Raw genomic sequence first — 20,319 nt, 5'->3', positions numbered from 1 at the left:
ATTTGGTTATTTATTGTTATTTATTGGTCTTACTACCTTTCGGCATATAATAGTGTCATTAATAATTACCTGTAACTTTGATATGATTTTAAAAATGTAATTTTGACCAACCAATCACCATTTATTCCTATATCAAACATACCGGTATCTGTTTTTATGACATGTAGGGTTGGAGTGTTTAATAATTTAGAAACAGATCTGTGATGCTACGCAATTTCATTAAAATCATTTTCTTTGAGCTCGCTACCCCTACACAATGACCTGAGAGCATCCCACTATGGGTCGTGTTAGAACGACCTTTCAGTCGACCAATCGGAGCGTCGCTTAAGAGCTCACAATAGTGAAAGTCTAAATCTGCTTTCTGGTCATGCAACCTCCAAAGGTTGACAAGAGGCATTCTGAATGACAGGTACCGGCAAAATCATCATCTATCTCTCGCTTCAGTTGGATAAACATTCAAAATGGAAGACACTTTCCACAGCCTGTAGGAAGTACTGCCATACAATCTCGGCCATCTATTAGACTTTCATAATTTTCTTTTGTACAGTTTTCAAATTTTGAATCAATATTTTTCAAAGTGTAATCACAAATGGAAATCTCCAGTTTGAAACTAGTGTGTAAAGTTAGAGAAAAATGATTTCTGATTGGCTAATGTTGACTTCCTGTTAGTCATTTCATTGGTCAAGTTTGCAAAAGGCTGTTCTGTCGTGACCTGTAATGGGATGTCTTTAGATCTTTGTGTATAGAGATTGTGATGTTCTGGAGCCTCAAATGCCCAGTTTAATTCAATGAATCATTGGATGTTGATAAAACCACAGCTGTATTATGTCAGTGACATCTTCCTGAGGCAAGGGAGTTAACTGGCTATAAAAGTCCAGTTTCCACCCTTGCCGAACTAGGCTGCAATTATGGAGTTACATTTTGGCTGGACGAACGAGTCTATGGATAGTCCAATAAAAATCGCATAACGAACTAGACGTCTGATTCGTAATGAACATGGATTTCAACGTGCAGATTTAGGTCGACTGCAGGATTTGCAAAGCATTAGTACTGCCAACTGGGCGTCAACAAATACTTTCCAAATTCTTTCATTCTTTTAATCAAGGTGCTTATGTGATTTGATGCACTTTGCAGGGTTAGACCCGTTTTATTACAATTTAGGCCTTGATTATGAAACAAATCGTCTTGACTGGGTGCAGCCATTTTTTTTTTAAGCAAATGCAAGCGATATGAGAGATGGAATCTGATTGGTCCGTATGAAGAACATAGAAGGTACATAACTCGTAATAGCCACTGGTGCTACGATCAAGCCCAAAAATACCAGCCTAGTTCAGCAAGGGTGGCAACTGGACTTTTACAGTCAGTTAACACACTTGCCTCGGGAAGATGTGTCAGTGCAGACTTGATTGTTTTATTTGTTGACCGCACTTTTGTGAACTATTTCCTTGTTTTATTGTTGTTTTATGTCTACTTCTTATGCACTATTGCACTATTTTATGACACATATTGGCATTCCAAGGGGAGTTTTCACTGCATGGAAGTACTGTCTCATTCAATATTGTCTTTGTAATATTGTTGTTTTATTACAAAAGTGTTTGGTAATTCACAAATATTGCATTCCTTGATACAAGATGTTTATTCATCAGTCTGATGCAGTATGATAGAGCTTCTGTCAGATTAGTTACAATGCTTAGAATGTCTTTTGTCATTAGCTTATGTTTTATCAGAACTGTAATATGCAAAAACAAGGTCTGTGATTAAATTCAATTTATTATTTATTCCTTTAACATAATGCTTCCATGTTAGCCCAGATGAATTCAGTCTGTGCTACATAACGTCTGAGTCTATAAGCCCCAAATTGTCTTGTGGCATTATTGTCATTATTGTAGTATGTGTAAATCTGATTTCCAATATGGTCGCTCGTCAGCCATTAATGGCCATTACTCAGTCATTTGTGCTCCAAATGTAATGAAATTTGGTATGTAACTAGTCGGTAGGGGGATCAACATACAAACACTGTATTTTTGTGCAACAATTAGATAAGCAAAATTGCATTGCATTAGAAACATTATTCTCCACTGAAGGTAGGTCTCAGAGTTGATATGTTGTGTAAAGTACATTAACTGTTGTGTATTGCAAAAATGTTCATCAATATTTTGTTCATTCTTGCAAATTTAGAAACATTGGCAAAATTTAGTTACTGCTGTTTTATTTGACAATACTCTGGTCCTCAATATTTATGCAGAAAATGTTTGATAAGCAACGCTGACAGCAACCTTTATTATGTGGCTGTTGACTACATATCCAGGTGAGCTACAGTGTCATGACACTCTTGTTTTCTTTCTTCTCTTCCCCCTACTCTTTGGTATTGGCCTCTTCTTGCTCTTGCCCTCACCCTGATTGGGCCTCAATACAAGATGTTTGGAAGGCTTGTCGTGTTTGTGTTGTTTTTGTCATTTCTGATTTGCTTATGAACTCTTAATCCTGACATTATCTCTACATGCGATATATGTTCACTATCCTTATCTGTAGTGTAACATGTGTTATGGTGCTGTTTCTCTCTATTGGGATTGTTTTACTTTAAATCATTTCTCAATCTCATTAAAACCAGACCTTAGTTCTTGTTACCGCTAAACAAAGAACTAAGATCTGATTTTAATGAGATTGATCATTTCTTTGATATTATGCAACTTAAATAATTCATCATTAAGTGAAATGTATGTCATTAAGTCTGTTGTGTTTTGTTGTTTCATTGATGAAACTCAATTGTTTTCAAGTTGAAGATCTGAACATCAGCCTGAAAAACATTAAAGTACTCACGGAAATGGAAAAAAACTGTTTTTCTCAATTTAAAAATCGACACAAAGTGTTACGTAGCTGTAAATACGAAATAACAAAACAACTCGAAAAGTACTAGTTTGGATTTGCTAGTTTGATCTCAGTGAACAATACAAAATGTGCTTTACAGGAGGTAATTTGTCGGCACTTTCAACATTCAAAAATAAAACTAAGTCCAAATTGACATAGCAGAAACAGACTATAGGCATTATGCACCTGTTCCCACCCGTCGTCAAGGTGTCATAGGTCACCTTGATCTACTTACACCTGGTTATGCCCTGTTTCACAATAGTCTGTTTTATTATCCCCCGCCGCGCGAAAGCGCGAAGCGGGGGATATAGTATTCACGACCGTCCGTACGTACGTCCGTACGTCCCACCTGTTTGTTGCCGCGATATCTCAAGAACTAAACACTGGATTGTCTTCATATTTGGAACTATGGTGTATATACAGACTCCGCAGACACCAGTCGGTTTTGGTGACCTTGACCCCATTTTCAAGGTCACAGCAGGCATATCTGCTTTTGGAGTTGGAAAACGGTGTTGCCGCGATATCTCAAGAACTAAACACTGGATTGTCTTCATATTTGGAACTATGGTGTATATACAGACTCCGCAGACACCAGTCGGTTTTGGTGACCTTGATCCCATTTTCAAGGTCACAGCAGACAAATCTGCTTTTAGAGTTGGAAAACGGTGTTGCCGCGATATCTCAAGAACTAAACACTGGATTGTCTTCATATTTGGAACTATGGTGTATATACAGACTACGCAGACACCAGTCGGTTTTGGTGACCTTGATCCCATTTTCAAGGTCACAGCAGACAAATCTGCTTTTAGAGTTGGAAAACGGTGTTGCCGCGATATCTCAAGAACTAAACACTGGATTGTCTTCATATTTGGAACTATGGTGTATATACAGACTCCGCAGACACCAGTCGGTTTTGGTGACCTTGATCCCATTTTCAAGGTCACAGCAGGCAAATCTGCTTTTGGAGTTAGAAAACGGTGTTGCCGCGATATCTCAAGAACTAAACACTGGATTGTCTTCATATTTGGAACTATGGTGTATATACAGACACCGCAGACACCAGTCGGTTTTGGTGACCTTGACCCCATTGTCAAGGTCACAGCAGGCAAATCTGCTTTTGGAGTTAGAAAACGGTGTTGCCGCGATATCTCAAGAACTAAACACTGGATTGTCTTCATATTTGGAACTATGGTGTATATACAGACACCGCAGACACCAGTCGGTTTTGGTGACCTTGACCCCATTGTCAAGGTCACAGCAGGCAAATCTGCTTTTGGAGTTAGAAAACGGTGTTGCCGCGATATCTCAAGAACTAATCGCTGGATTGTCTTCATATTTGGAACTATAGTGTATATACAGACACCGCATACACCTGTCAGATTTGGTGACCTTGACCCCATTTTCAAGGTCACAGCAGGCAAATCTGTTTTTGGAGTTGGAAAACGGTGTTGCCACAATATCTCAAGAACTAATCGCTGGATTGTCTTCATATTTGGTACTATGGTGTACAGGCGGGGGATATTTCGTCACTCTGTGACAAATACTTGTTCACATTTTTACACACTTTTACGTGTAAAAAGGCATTAAATCACTTGATACGCTGTATTTGTGCCACAGCCCAATTAGTACTAATTTAGTTGTTTGAATATTTACATATTTTGTATATTAACTGCATTTATTTAAGATCTGAGGTCGAAAAAACAGGGTTTTTTCATTTCCGTGAGTACTTTAGTATAGAGTTTAGGTAATTATACAATCATGAGATATCATATTGCCATTCCAAATAAACAAATCACTAATTTTGTTGATTTTAGAAAGTAATTTATTAATAAATTATATTTATTATACATTATAATTTGACAATAGGAATACTTGAAATTTGTGTGTATGTGTAACACCTCACAATAATATATTGTGAGATACTAGCATTGGGTACTGATGGCTTACATCATGGGATTTAGGTAGCACCATCTACCTGGGTGTAGAGCTGTATAGTGAAGGATATGTTGTGCTTTATTGACTGTTGAGCCAGACAGTCGTGATGTCTATGCGATTGCTTGTTTAGTTTCTTTCTGAATAAATGAATTTATTCAATCAGATGCTATTTCTTATTTGTGAGTGAATGTTAAAAGCGGCAGTCAGCATTATTCCAGCACTCAGAAATATTCCAGGTCTGAAAATAATCAGTCTGGACAAAGCATACTGGTTCCTGAAAATGTGATGAATGGTAAGATATACATTAGATCCTTTTCTTATGGCCATTGATGTATACCGTATACGACTTAATAAGCGCCCAGAGCGCTCTCAAAATTAGAAAAAGGGGGCTCTTATTAGAATATAATTTTAGTGAGAAAAAAACAGAATTGAAAGATCGTAAATTTCGTGTTTTATGCTGACAGCCCGAAATGATACAAAAGAAATGTATGTGCGTATTATACACGACGGATATATTTTCCAGAATTTAATTGCCCATAATTAAGGGTGCATATATCACACGGGTGCTTATTATACACGAATAAATAAGTCTTGTGTACATTGATCAATCGGAAGGGGTGCTAATTGGGATTGTTCACTAGCCAATATATTAGCAAATATCGCCGTGGGCGCTTATTAGAGCGGGGCGCTTATTACGTCGAATACGGTAATTGTATACCCTAGTGTAAAGGAGTTATCTGTAGTTGTTTTAGTCAATAAGGTACAGTTTCTGCTATTTTGATTTGATGCCAATTTTGCTGGGTTTATTTTGGTGCCGTTTTCTCTCGGTAAATTTGGGTTCAGTTTCTGTGGGTTAATTAGGTGCAAGAGGCATTGAGGATGAATGAAGTAGGAAGCTGCAGTGTTAATATTCGAGATAAACCGATATAAACTGAAAATCGACGTGCCATTGCTTTGAATGTATTTATACACGTTTTTTCAGACACGACAAAAACTTTGTTGGAAGCAGCGAAGCCAAGACTCGCGAATCATTGTGGCCTCCACAGATGACACCGGTTGTTGTAGAGTGAGTGTATGAGTGAGATGGGTATTGAGTGAGAATGGTGTTTGAGTTATGTCATAGCTTGTCAGCTTGAAGTGGGAGGAAAGCACAAGGTGATGCTGGTTAGCACTAAGGTGAAACCCACAAGCTACAGTGGTGTCAAACGTATAAAAACAAGACAAAAAGTGAGCAGGACTCACGAATATACCCCGACTTTAACTCCAACATATTTCTAAATTCAAAACATGAAAAAAGCAATATTTTCTCAGAAGATCCACTTTTATCGAAATCAAAATTTGCAGCGCACCTCTCCAACTGGTATAGGAACTGTACCCCCCAATATGAAAAGAATCCATGAAGTAGTTTTTAAGTTAAATTCTCACAAATGTTTAAGTTAAAAAATATATTCAATGTTCAAACAAGATATTTTTCTTCAGAAAATACACATATCAAATTCACTGCACCTCTTCTATTAGTATGGAAACTGTTCCCTAAATTTGAAAAGAATCCATGAAGTAGTAACGTTTTCTAGTTACAGCTAGGTTGCACAAATGGTTAAGTAAAAAAAATCAAAGTAAAATGAAAAAAAATGCTATATATTTTTAGAAAATCCAAATATTCAAACCAAACTTCACACTGCACCTCTCCTAAAGGTATAAAAAGTGTTCACCGAGTCCGAAAACAATCTATGAAGTTAAGGAAGAGAATATATGGATGTCAACTTCCTTATTATGAGGTACACAACGTTTCGGGGTATATGCTTACTCCTTAGTAAAAGAGTAAGCAAATACTCCGAAACGTTGTGTTCCTCATAATAAAGAAGTTGACATCCATATATTCTCTTTCTTATGTGAATCACTTCTAAATGCCATTCAAAGACCTAATCTATGATGTTGATTTCAAGTTATAGCCCCCCCCCCCCCCCCCCCCCCCACCCCCTTGACGCTAAGTTGCCGGTACACATGTTTTGCAAATCGACCGAAATCTGCACGGCAGTTTACGAACCGGATGTCGATTTCGTTACGCGATTTTGATTGGACTATGCATAGACTCGTTAGTCCAGCCAAAATATAACTCCATCATTCCAGCCTAGTTCGGTAAGGATGGAAACTGGACTTTTATAGTCAGTTAACTCCCTTGCCTCGGGAAGGTGCGCCCTTTCAGGTCGGGGGTATAAGAATCAGTGCGAACCAGGATTCGAACCCAAGATCAAAGCTTTTTGCGTGCCTAAATATGATGCAATGTTCTTTTCATGCACGGTTAATTGCAGCGCCTCGGACGACTCGAACCCGTGTTAAGTAATGGAAACACTGCCATAAAGTGTACCCGTTGATTAACGTATGAAATGTGCGATATGACCTACATGTATTGATTACCTGAAAGGTCACACACTACTTGTGTACAGAGAACAATAGTGACCGTGGGTCGCTCTACAATGTGCCACATATCTTGATAGTTTCCAACATGCGTGAGTCTCACTCTCTGTTATATAAGTGCACACAATGTTAAATAAAAAGGTGTTCTCCCTGATTGGATATGTAATACCACATCCTGAAAGTACGTTTATTCCAACCACAGTTTTTAAACGTAGTACATTTGTTTCTTTTTTATGGTGGCTTAATTGCGCACCATCACCAGCAGCTGAATTGATGGTATAAATCATGCTGGGGAGCCGTGCAGGTAGCAGAGGTATTGTAAGTCCCCACGGTCCCCAGTAAGGTGGCCTAACTTTGGTTGCTGGCGATCTATAGCCCGTTTTTATAATATATTGTTGAATAATAGGTTATTCTTTTAATTGCTCTAAACTTGTTTTACTTATAAACTGTGATATACTAGTTATTATACTGTCCTTCGATGACAGGTATTTTATTCGTCTAAATTTAAGTATTATTAATGTTCTCGTCACGATATGGCTGAAATATTGCCGATGTGACGTTACATTTTAACTCACTCACTGAAAGGTCTTCTGACATGCTAATGGTCACGCAATCACACTAAAATCATACCTGAGTGCTCTGTACCCCTAGGCTACGGCGTTTGAATCATTAAAACTAAATGGCAGATTGCGCTACAAGCAGGAGACCTCGCATTGAAACAAAGAAGAGAGCAGGCAATATTATCGTTCTGGGGACAAACATCAAATCCTTTGGTGAGAAAAATATGGCAAGACATAACACCCGAGATGAAGACCTAGCTCGGGGAAATTCCCCACATAAGCCATCTGGGATATTACTCCGTGAACGCATCCGAAGTCACAATTCTGATGGCATTCAGCCACCAAAATATCACTATACAAAGGGTTACACCCTCCCTGGACTCTAAAAACTCCCAAAGTTGACACTGTTTTAACATCAGAAGTCACTAAACAAGAAAACCCAACCGTACTACGATCAGTAGCTATCACTAACATTCAAACTACCTGGGGCAGCTGGGACCAGTACAGTGGTAAAGAAACCATATAAATAGTAATTTATGATTTAATGTCCATGCAATCGTGCGTGAAAACAATTCAGTGAACAGAACACTGCTGGTTACGGGATCCATATTCATAGCTCGAAAACACAACCACATTCGGTTCGCCTGCCTGATGGTTGGTTTTGGTTGGTTTGTTGTTTTACGCCGCACTCAGCAATATTCCAGCTATATGGCGGCGGTCTGTAAATAATCGAGTCTGGACCAGACAATCCAGTGATTAATTTCATGAGCATTAATCCACGCAATTGGGATCGATGACATGTATCAACCAAGTCAGCGAGCCTGACCACCCGATCCCGTTAGTCGCCTTTTACGACAAGCATAGTCGCCTTATACGGCAAGCAAGGGTTGCTGAAGACTATATTCTACCCCGGATCTTCACGGGTCCCTGCCTGATGGTCACTGGAGGCGATTCATCATGGGATTGCCTAAAGGTCTGTCCGGGCCAAGACGGGCCAAAGTTATATTGGCTCATTACCCCATTATCGACGAGCATACCTACATATTATTGCAACATGCACACATGATGACATTAATGAGCAATCACAAACCACTGTATTATCTCAAGAAAACCTCTGTCACAGGTGTTTTCAACGACTTATCACTGAAAAGGAAAACCCAGCCCTACTACGATCAGTAGCTATCACTAAAATACAAACTACCTGGGACAGTTGGGCCCATATATACACTGATGGATTCAAGAATCCTATCAACAACAGTGCTGGTTACGGGATCCATATCCACAGCCCCAAACACCAAGCCCATTAGGTTCGCCTGTCTGATGGTCAGTCAGTATTCACTGCTGATTTGGAGGCCATTCATCATGCACTCAAACTCATACCGGAACTCCCGGAAGCAAAGGCAGTCATCCTATCAGACTCGCTAAGTGCACCTCAAGCCATCAGCGGCAGGAACACAAACTCCTGGCCTAATGCAGTCAATAATATTCTATGACGAATATACAAAACTATAGGACAGGTTCAGCTGTGTTGGGTTCCCTCTCAAATAAGTATTCATGGAAATGAAAAGGCAGACACACTGGCGAAGCTAGCTCTAGATAAAGCGGAGATAGAGCCTATTCCCTTTAGTAAACTAGTGATAAAATGCAAATTCAAAGCCTCTATAGCCCAAAGATGGCAAAGACAGTTGGACGCAAGTTATAGCGGCAGATGGCTATACAAAATTCAACCCAAGATCCAACAAAAGCCAAACTCATACTCCAATGAAAGGAAAGTTGAACATGCCATCTCACGCCTCAGACTCGATTACATAACGCACTATGAGAAGGTATGCCGATCTTGCAATCAACTTGAATCCATTGCTCACTTGTTACTGGAATGGCAAGACCACGCCCCAGTCCGGGGTCGGTTAAAACAAGAATTGCAGCTAGATCCGCTATCTGTCGTAGATCTTCTAAAGCCTAGAAGGCCAAACTAACTCTATTTCTGAGAGATGGACAGCTTCTCGAACGACATATATAAACAGAGCAGCCAAAGATAAAAATGAAATTATGTCAATATACGAAAATAGAAATCATATCAATACCAAAAAAAACAAATTATGTGAATACCAAACTCACAATAGATATGTGTACCCTACTCACACACAGGAGTCCCAAAGAGGGACAGGTCAGCCGATATTGCTAAGGCAGAAGGCGACCTCTTGAACACTTAATGCAACAACAACAACAACAACAACAACAACAACAACAACAGTCTATGGATGTGAATCCATTTGAAGATATATCTGTTCTTGAGAAAATACAGTAAAAGTGCTTCACTTTAACCGAAAAAGTGCTTCACTTTAAAGGACCAGTTTTCTTTAAATGCGTTGTACTGTGGCATTATAAAGTGGTATATAGGTTGATATAACACTAGTCCATAGGTGTAAGCATATTTGATGATACATCTGTGAGGTTAACGTTGATTTTGACAGCCCGGTAAGCCCGACCCAACACAAACCAAACACTTCTAATACAGGCTACGTTGAGAATGTAGAGGGAAAAGGGCTTCACTTTGAGCACCGTATTTTATTTAAATGCGATGTACTGTGACACTATAAAGTGGTATTTGGGTAGATATAATTCTAGTCTATAGATGGAAACACATTTGAAGATATATCTGTTAGGCTTAAGTTGATTTTGAGAGCCCGGGCCAAGTCGGGGCAAACACATGTGACAGAGATTTCCTTGAGAAAATACAGTAAAAGTGCTTCACTTTAACGGGCCAGTTTTCTTTAATTTCGATATACTGTGACATTATATAAAGTGGTATATAGGTAGATATAATACTAGTCTGTAGATGTAAACACATTTGATGATGCATCTGTGAGTCTAAAGTTGATTTTGACAGCCCGGTCCAAGTCGGACCGAACACAGACCAATCACTTCTGATAAAGAATGTAGCGGGAAAAGGACTTCACTTTGAGCACCGTGTTTTCTTTATCTACCGCAATATGAGACACTAAAGTGGCATGTAGGTAGATATAATACTATTCTTTAGATATAAAGTATGTTTAGTAACTTAAGAAGTGTTTTGACTGTTGTTAACACGTGTCGTGTCAGCCCTTTGACATTCGCGAATGTCCACTTCCAGAAAACATTCTGTGTTGGTTTAACATGAATTAGTAAAGGTTAATTAGGGATGCCCAACACGTTAATTAATGAAAGAATAGTAGTCAAAACACTGTCAATTCCTGCCCAGGACATAAAAACCCTACACGCTAAGGTCGGTGAAGCAACTCTAGAAGCAATACTAAACCCACAAAATAAACTAGAAAACTTCAAGGCCTTATAGGCGTATTCTTAATCAAAACGGAACTAATAAAACGCATCTAAAAACACAATAACTCACCAAATCAAAATCACATAAACAAACAAACATCCACCATACCCAGCTCCCTTAGTTCTCCTCCCCAATCCCATCGGCATCTATTCCAAATCTCAAAATTCCCAAATTCTATATAAGCAACCCCTAAAACCCCCCTCTTGGTTGCACAGACCACCTTCGCCCCTTTCGGAAACACATTAAATGGCCTGGCCGGGCCCGTGTGCGAAATACGCATCAGTCGGAAAGCGCACGTTAAATCTCCAAAGTAAGTAAGTAAGTAAGTAAGGTCGGTGAGAAATCTTCTCAAAGAAAACACAGTCAAGACACTGGCTTTTCTACGAGGACTCTCGGTATGTAGTCAAAATTATCAGTTTATTACATTGTTGACGATGCATTTTGATTTAATGGGGCAAAACTCTACGTTTGTGGACAATTTAAGATCTGCCTAGGTATCCACGTTTCGTTATAATATTCTGCAATCCACTTTTAGTATCCCGCTGGCCCGGCCCGGCCCGACTTTTAGGCAATCCCAGTCAATAATATTCAAGACCGAATATACAAAACTATCGGACCAAGGGCAACAGGTGGAGGTGTGTTGGATCCCCTCTCAAATAGGTATTCATGGAAATGAAAAAGCAGACACTGGCGAAGCTAGCTCCAGACAAAGCGGGGATACAGCATATTCCCATCAGTAAACTAGAGATAAAAATCAAAATCAAAGCCTCCATAGCCCAAAGATGGCAAGCCCATTTGGACGCAAGTAAGATCGGCAGATGGCTATACAAAATTCAACCCAAGATCCAACAAAAGCCAAACTCATACTCCAATGAAAGGAAAGTTGAACTTGCCATCTCACGCCTCAGACTCGATTACATAACGCACTATGAGAAGGTATGCCGATCTTGCAATCAACTTGAACCCATTGCTCACTTGTTACTGGAATGTCAAGACCACGCCCCAGTCCGGGGTCGGTTAAAACAAGAATTGCAGTTAGATCCGCTGTCTGTCGTAGATCCAAGACATGCAATAGCGAAGGCCAAAGTAACTCTATTTCTGAGAGACTGACAGCTACTCAAACGACGTATATAAAAAGCCAAAGATATACACTCTAAACCCAAGTGTTCTACTTCTGAACACTAGACAGAACACATGGATGTAACACTTTTAGAACGCGTCCATGTGTTCTGAAAATATTCTGAACGTTGATGTTCTCGACCTAGAACAGGAGTGTTCTACAAACATATTTAGAACGCTTCAACGTGTTCTGACGATGTAACACTTTTAGAACGCCTGTAAAGTGTTCTGGACCGAGATTCAGAACACTACATGTTCTCGGACACGTACTTCCACAGTACTGAAATGACAACTCATTGTGTGTTGTCGAATACAGTTTACCCGATGTTTTTTCAAGGCGTAAGAATATGAACCATATACCCATACATATTCTCTGGCATAAAATCACACGGACGAAATTCTGAACTGCAACCATGAATTCTTTATTACATTTATTTGTCATGATCATGGATATTCAAGTCACTTAAATATGTGAGTCAGAGTTCTTCATGAAACATTACAAACTGTCATGTAGCAAACTGTAGCATACTTCCATACTTAAGATAACTTAAGTTTCAAGTCTTTCACGAAGCGCAAGTACTTCGCAGATGTTTCTTGTGGGTAAATATCCCCAAGGACGATGTTCGTAACAGCCACATGACCATCGCATGCTTCAGGAAACTTCATGTCAAATACGACTCCGCAACAGCCTACAACACCAAACATTTATTTTGTCATAGTCATATAGTTATCAAACTCGTACATATTACATAAGACATTATTCTAACAAATGTTCGTTAGTAAACGCAAGATTACCATGACATTTGTTTCATTATTTATAGGTTGCAAAATGTTTTGCCCAAAATGTTATTTGACTAACAAAGTTATCACTTACTTGGATAAAGACAAGAGCAAAATATACACAAGTACCTTCTTAATTGTTCTGCGAAACCTTGATTCTTTTCCTCCTTTGCGTAGACATGTGCCGTGTGCAATAATTTCCAAGGATTGTACTGATTATCTGCAATGCACCCTGTAATAGAAACAACAAGACTCTTTTAAAATATTTCACATAAAATAGCCCAAAACATGTCCTGTGAAGGTTTAGTTCTTTTTGTTCATTACATACTTACCCTACTCTCTGCTGATTTCGATGCATTGCCGATGCATGCTGATCATGCCCTCGGATCCCAAATTTAGATGTTCAGAGATTTGTTGCATGTAGCCCGCTTCGCACTTTCAGGCGATTCATATAGAACCTGAAATATATATTCATTTTATTTGAACATCATTCAAATAAACGGAAACTTTCAAAATGTCATCTCACAATTTGCGAATAATGCGTGTGGAACAATGGCAGAAATGACGGTCAAAATGGCGGGGAATATGTCGTCTGCTATGAGTTTCGTAAGGGGCCGGTTTTACTTCGCATGCAATCAGCATATGAATATATCGCCGAAATATTACACAATTTTAGGTAAGGATTAAATATGAAACAAAATTATTCCTAGATTGATACTTACCACAGATACCCCTCAGATGATAGGAAATTGTAGCGCCAAATAAATGCTACGTCACGTCAGTTTCTCACATAACGGCATGGGCAGCTTCGAATGCTAGTTAGAAAAATAGAACCCCTATGTTCTATTAATGGAACACGTGTTCTCGCCTGTAACATTAGTGTGCTGCTTATCACTATAGAACATAGCAGAACACATGCGTTCTAGGAGAGAACGCATGTGTTCAGCAAATAGACCGTATATGTTCCATAGCCCACATAAAATATCCAGGTAAAATTAGCCATCAGAATGCCAGTGTTCTGATACACGTAAATGTCCCATAATGCAAGTAAGTTATTTCCATGTATTAGCAATGAGTTGTATTTCAGTAATGTTTCTTGTTGTATTTAGTCAGGCTACATATGAGTTATTATTAACACAAAATATGCCATGTTTATAAACTATTTATCATTCATCAAACTCAAAATATGACACATTTTCTGTTTGACTTACCAATCTACCAGCCTCTCTTCTTCTCAAAAATAAATATTCCGAAAACACAAATATATGGTCGAATTTAAATTTGTCTAACAATATTCAGCACATAATCTCTGCTAATGTGCATGGACTTCTCCCAGGAGAGAACACACGCGTTCTACATCAGATCACAGGCGTTCAGCAATAGAACACGTGCTCCCCGAATAAGAACATTCGTATTCTGTGGCAGAACGTTTGGACGCGTCCGGAGTTCTATATTAGAACACATAGATTTAGAGTGTAGAAAATATAATCATATCAATATACGAAAATAGAAATCTTATCAATGCAAACAGAAATTTTATGTACCCTACTAGCTCACACACACGAGTCCCAAAGAGGGACAGACAACATTATCAACCGACCCAGTCTGGACCAGGGAGGTGAGGTGAGGTGAAATGGGGTTTAACGTCGCGTCCAAGATTATTGCACTTATATAGCGACGTGCATGTACGTGTGTTTGTGTGGCTGCTTGTACTAGTCCAGACTGATGCCGATTTATAGCGCCGCAGTTTAACATGAATACCCCACTGAGACACAGTATACTGACTCCGAGCCGACCAGTCCTTGTTTTAGCCCCTTAATGCCGAGCGCCAGACAGGGTAACAAGTACTATCTTGTAACGTCTTTTGGTATGACGCGACCGGGGATCAAACCCCGGAACTTCCTCTCTCCGGGCGGACGCTCTACCACTAGACCACGGAGGCGGTCTGGACCAGGAAGGACGAGACACATATTGTCTGGCAGTGTACCGAATGCCGTCGTTACTCGCCGACTGGTGAGAGCATCCGCCTGTCTTGTGACGAAGTGCCCGCCTTGGCCAGAGAGAAAGCTTTCTCCTATGAACCCACGGCAAGCTGTACACATTGAGGATAGTCATCGAGCCACACGAAAAGGATGTCCTGAAATAACACGTGCCCCGGTACGTCACATTGGAAATTTACTTTCTTCACACGTCAGCAGTGCAAACCATTTTATGTAAATATTCCTGAGCTTTCAATAGGAAACCTGAAACCTAAAATGTGTATTTTGTGTATTGTGCGCTATTGTCATGTTGACGAGGCAGCGTCCGGGTAGGCAAAGAAATAAACAGTTCCAGGAATGGCTACAGAGGAGCAGAGACCATATAATAGAGGAGGCATCAGCTTAGTGCTTACTATACCCTTCTCCAAGAATGGAATTGAGAGTATCCCAGTGTCTATGGCTAAAAGGGGGCGGTTGGGTAGCCTAGTGCATGGTTAAAGCTTTCGCTCGTCACGCCGAAGACCCGGGTTCTATTCTCTCCATGGCAACAATGTATGAAGCCCATTGCTGGAATACTGCTAAAGGCTACTCGGTCAACTAAGAATGGGCAGGGAAACGTTCAGGTTTCTTCTTGAAAACATGAGGCCAAACATTCAAAGGCAGAACACAAGACAGGGGGTTTCTTCCATTCTGATGGTCTAAATGACTTCAAAGTCCATCAAAGTGTGATGTGAAATAGGATCTCTTTCTATTCCATCAAAGCCTTTCAAAAACTTTGTCAAAGTTTTAGACAGAATGTTAGTAACATTTGAATACATTTGAAAAACTTTGAATTTTTCCTAGGACTAGCTTTTTAAAAAAACCGCGATTTTCCGCGTTTCCACGGAGATTTCACACTTTCAAAAACTTTGTCCAAGTTTTTTCATCGAGGCTTTGATTGTGTAACGGGTGCTTACTCAAAATGTTCGGCTCACGACTGGACGTTTACATATATTTAGCTCCAAACCCCACCCCACCCCCAAAACACACACCAACACAGCCACCTGCTCCTGTGGGCCCGTCTTAAGCTGTAATCTGAAGATCTGAATCTTATTAAGTTCAGATGTCTTGTGCATTAACTGCAATAATTCATTACACTGGCCACTTCAATATCATTTATATCATTACCTAATTGACATCTACTTAAATGATGGTGTGTCCGGCCTTGTTCTGCTTGTTACAGATTCGGGCGTAACGCTGCCTATGATAACCATAGCAGCTGAACTGATTTACTTAGTCCAGATCGAATTACTTTTGTTGTATACCGTCAGCTACGAGGACAGCAACTTTTAAGTGACTAAACATTATTTAAAGAGATTTTTGGTGTCGCTAGTTGAAAGACAAATATTGAAGAAAATACAAAACTATTATTGAGGGTACCAGCCAACCCCCTTTTAGTACGATGTTGAGCCTGAGGTATTCGGGATGCCGTAGAGCATTTCGCTGGATGCCATGAAAAAACTATATATCTGATACGCTTGGCCAGTATTTCCACGTTGACATATATATTTTTTTATTCAAATTCAAAATCAATAAAATATTTAGCCCTAAACATTAAAAAGGAGTTAATCATAAGTCTAGATTGCCTCAGCCCTGAAATTAAGGATTGCTCTGGCTTCCATTTGCAATTTACTTTTTATTTTGTTGAAATAAAGTTTTAAATGAGATAAAAAAAAACAACAATTCTGTAAGTTTCTGTGTTAGTTTACAGGAAACACAACTTATTCTTTTCTTTTATATCTATTGGGCTATTGTTATATCGTTCTATAGTTGAATCAGAGTGTACGCAGCATTGCATATGAATTACTGAAATACAAATGTATTTGATACCCATTAATTTTTTTTTTATTATATTCGCTGAGAGACAATAAATTGTGGTCAGCATGCGTTTCTGTAATTGAAAGTTATCTCCCCTACTTCCTTGTTTACAATCCCCGCGAAATTTGGCACGTCCCTGCGATCTGGCTGCAATGGCATTGGTCGACGAGCCTACCCCTGGTGCCACGCACACATGTGGTATGTAATCGGATATACATGCGTGGCACAACTACTTACGCTGTCATAAGTGACATACGATATGTTGTTCCGTTTCGGGCAAGAGCTTTGTTGAACGAGTGCAACTAACGTGTGGCCACACACACACTGCCACACCCACCCGTCCCATACTGTCGACCCACGAAGTGCAAGCCCTTGGCTTTTTCAGACGAAAAGGTAAGATGACATACATACGTTCTTCAATAAGTTAATAAGATCGATACAATTTGACATACGCGTTAATTTCGTGAGATTCCAGGTAGGAATACACGTATAATAGGTCCTCAGCAACTTGTGAGAGGCGACTAAAAGGGTCGGGCTCGGTGATTTGGTTGCTTGGATGTCATGTACACATATTGCGTGGATCGATGCTCATGATGTCAATCACTGGATTGTCTGGTCCAGACAGGAATCCCGTGATGGGGTCCAACAGTCAAGACATGACCCTACATTACGTAGGCTAGTCCAGACTTGACTATTTAAATATATTTACAGACAGCCGTCATGTACCTGGAATATTGCTGAGTGCAAGAAGCAAACAAACAAACAAAAAACAATTACACAATTTCAGTGTTTGTTCCACACTGGATAAGTATGTTATTACAGAAGTCATGAACACAAGAAAAGAATGGGTATGTTTTGTCCAATGTCATGGCCAGTATTGACTAGGCAGGGGCACAAACATTAATTAGCAACTTTCTATGTTATTTTGGTGAGATATTATAATTTTGATGATGTTAACTTTGTACCACATATGGTAATAACTGCTTTGACATCTCAATGTAGTCTGGATGTAAAAGGCATCGGGAAATACCAAACAAAGGTTGGGGATATTGTGCTGTTTAAAGCCATTCCCTTTTTTAATTACCATATGGCTTGCATGTACCAACCCCATATAAATTACTGCCATTCAGGTTTATTGATGTAGTGACTGCATTATAAATCAACATTTGTGCAATAGTGTAGGCAGCTGACTTACAACTGTTTTTTGTTTTAAAAAAAATATTTTTTATTCAATTCAGTATATGACATTACAGAGTTATACATGGAGTAGCACGTCTTGTAGCATACTTGTTAGGTACAGGTTACCTATACAGCAGACAGCAGGTCAGCAAGTTTAAGTTTGCTACAGGTGTCCATCAAAGTTTACAAATGGTGAAAACGGGTAAATATTTGCCATATTTATTAACTAAGTGTGAAGCTAAATCCTTACAAATTGGTTGTGTAAAAAAATATTTAAAAAATATAAAATAAAATAAATGAATAAATAAATAAAAAAATAATAATAAAAAAGAAATAAAAAAATAGAGACATATTAACTGGACAGTTCATTTGCCAAATCTTTCCATTTTGTCTTATTGTATTGTTTTTGTGTGCAATTGATTTCTCTATCCGAAATATATCAATTGAAGTCTTCAGAAACGTTTCAAGTGACAATTTTTTTTTTTTAATTCTTGATACATGTATATATTTTTTGCATGCCAGTATAATGTGATTTAACAGAATGTTAGAGTTGTACCCAAGTAAAACAGCATGACTTACAACTATAGACCATATATGTAAAATATTTCATCTATCCTGAGATATGAAGAAGTTATGTCGTTTCATGCTAGTTGACAAACTTTCAGCACATGATATAGATCAGGCTGATTTACTACACTGCAATGACACATACTTTGGAGAATTAATCTAAAGGTTAAGTTTTCATAATCGGTAGTTTAATGTGTTCTGAGGTTAATCAGATACATCCTGATGTAAGTGACAATGATAGTTCCTAGTTCCTGCTTGGTTTAGATGTAATTAGTGCCAGGTGTTAAATAAGACGTTATCTCCATGTAATTGAGATCACCAGTCACGGATATATCAGGACCTGCTCAGAGACTGATAATTGGTCCAAACTACAAACTTCCAAAGGTCCATAACTTGAATATAAATAATGGCTCTTAGTTTGGAATCTAAATAAATTTAGCTATAGTATCTGTCATTGTCAGGGAACATCTGTTTCTGGAGTGAAATTGTTCCTATTCCTATTACAGTTTTTACTTGGAAAACATTTCCATGATACATTTACAATGGCAGTATTAGCTAGATGTACATCATGACATTTGATTTAGCAGACATAAAGTTAGGTGTGAATGACTTTAACCGTGTTAATCAGACTTGCTAGGACTGCCGATTCACCCAGGCCCAACCTCTCATCCTAGTCCTGGGGGGGCACGGGTGGCCCAGTCGTCTAAGGCGCCGCGATTCGCTGTGCAGAGTTGCGTCCCTTGGGCACGCCAGAAACCTATGATTGTGGGTTCGAATCCCGGTTCGCCCCGATTATGTTTCTAGGTTTGTCAGCATCATACCCGTGCTCGTGGGTTTCACCGAAGTGGTAAACATCTTAGACCTGCATCACTTTGGGCTTTCCTCCCACATCAAGCTGACACGCCGCGATATAACTGGAATACTGTTAAAAGCGGCGTTAAACCCAACTCACTCACTCACTCACCCCTAGTCCTGGCATCTAGACTCAGTGCCAAAAGAAAAGCTAACCCAAGAAACATATAGGGAAGCATGTATGTTAAGAAGAGATGGTTTCCAACGTGTACCACTTCATGACAAAATTAACGATCAGTTAAGTGTTACTGCAGAGGATCTTTATATTACGATATGCTGCATGTGATTTCCAAACTTTACACGCTAATCCTGCACAAGAAAAATGGTGTATCTCGAGTCATTGATCTATAATGTCACATGTGATACATTCATGAGCGTCGATTCACACAACATTACAGTATGTTCCTTTGTGCGTCGAACCAATGTAATATATCCCTTGAATATGAGTAATTCTTCATATATTAACCATTGTTAACCGACATGTATGGTACACTTTTATATCCTTTGTAGGGAGAGTAGTTTAAATCGGTCAAACCTGTTCACCGATCCCATTCCTTTTTCTTGGAAATAAATATTGTTTAAATCACATGTATGGTATTTGTGTTTCTTTTGTTGGTGAGTATATATTTAGCATCTATGATTGTAGGAATGTTTTCATTTCACATATTCCATAACTAGATATATTTACACAAACAATATTCATTTCTCATTTCAATTGGCTATTTTGGCAGTGGTACACAAATTACTTTAAATAACATCTCTGCCAATTTAAGCAGTAATTACCAAATACATATTAATTTCTATTTGATAACTCATTTGAGGTAGTTATCATCGATATCAGTGCACTTAACTGTGGTTGCCTTAAAAAACGAGTATTCTTATT

General features: G+C 39.0%; 1 protein-coding gene and 1 long non-coding RNA gene across 2 annotated transcripts in view; one reads left to right on the top strand and one right to left on the bottom strand.

The window, feature by feature from the left end:
- Nucleotides 1–12,258: 12,258 nt before the first annotated feature.
- Nucleotides 12,259–14,473, bottom strand: LOC124133747. The gene is made up of 3 exons (XR_006860983.2): nucleotides 13,335–14,473; nucleotides 13,132–13,234; nucleotides 12,259–12,911 (listed from the first exon to the last, which is right to left on the bottom strand). It is a non-coding gene; the product is annotated as an uncharacterized LOC124133747 (long non-coding RNA).
- A 2,475-nt stretch (nucleotides 14,474–16,948) lies between these two features.
- The window catches only part of LOC124131828 (protein-cysteine N-palmitoyltransferase HHAT-like), a 39,322-nt gene continuing 35,951 nt past the window's right edge, over nucleotides 16,949–20,319 (top strand). Inside the window, exon 1 of the mRNA XM_046495313.2 lies at nucleotides 16,949–17,231. The gene's annotated coding sequence lies outside the window, so the exon portion shown is untranslated. The remainder of the gene's footprint in view (nucleotides 17,232–20,319) is intronic.

The sequence above is a fragment of the Haliotis rufescens genome, unplaced genomic scaffold (genome assembly GCF_023055435.1).
Source record: "Haliotis rufescens isolate VD_foot unplaced genomic scaffold, xgHalRufe1.0.p SCAF_3, whole genome shotgun sequence".
NCBI lineage: Eukaryota > Metazoa > Mollusca > Gastropoda > Lepetellida > Haliotidae > Haliotis > Haliotis rufescens.
The sequence above is the reverse complement of the archived record's forward strand: the minus strand, read 5'-3'. Positions and strand labels throughout refer to the sequence as shown.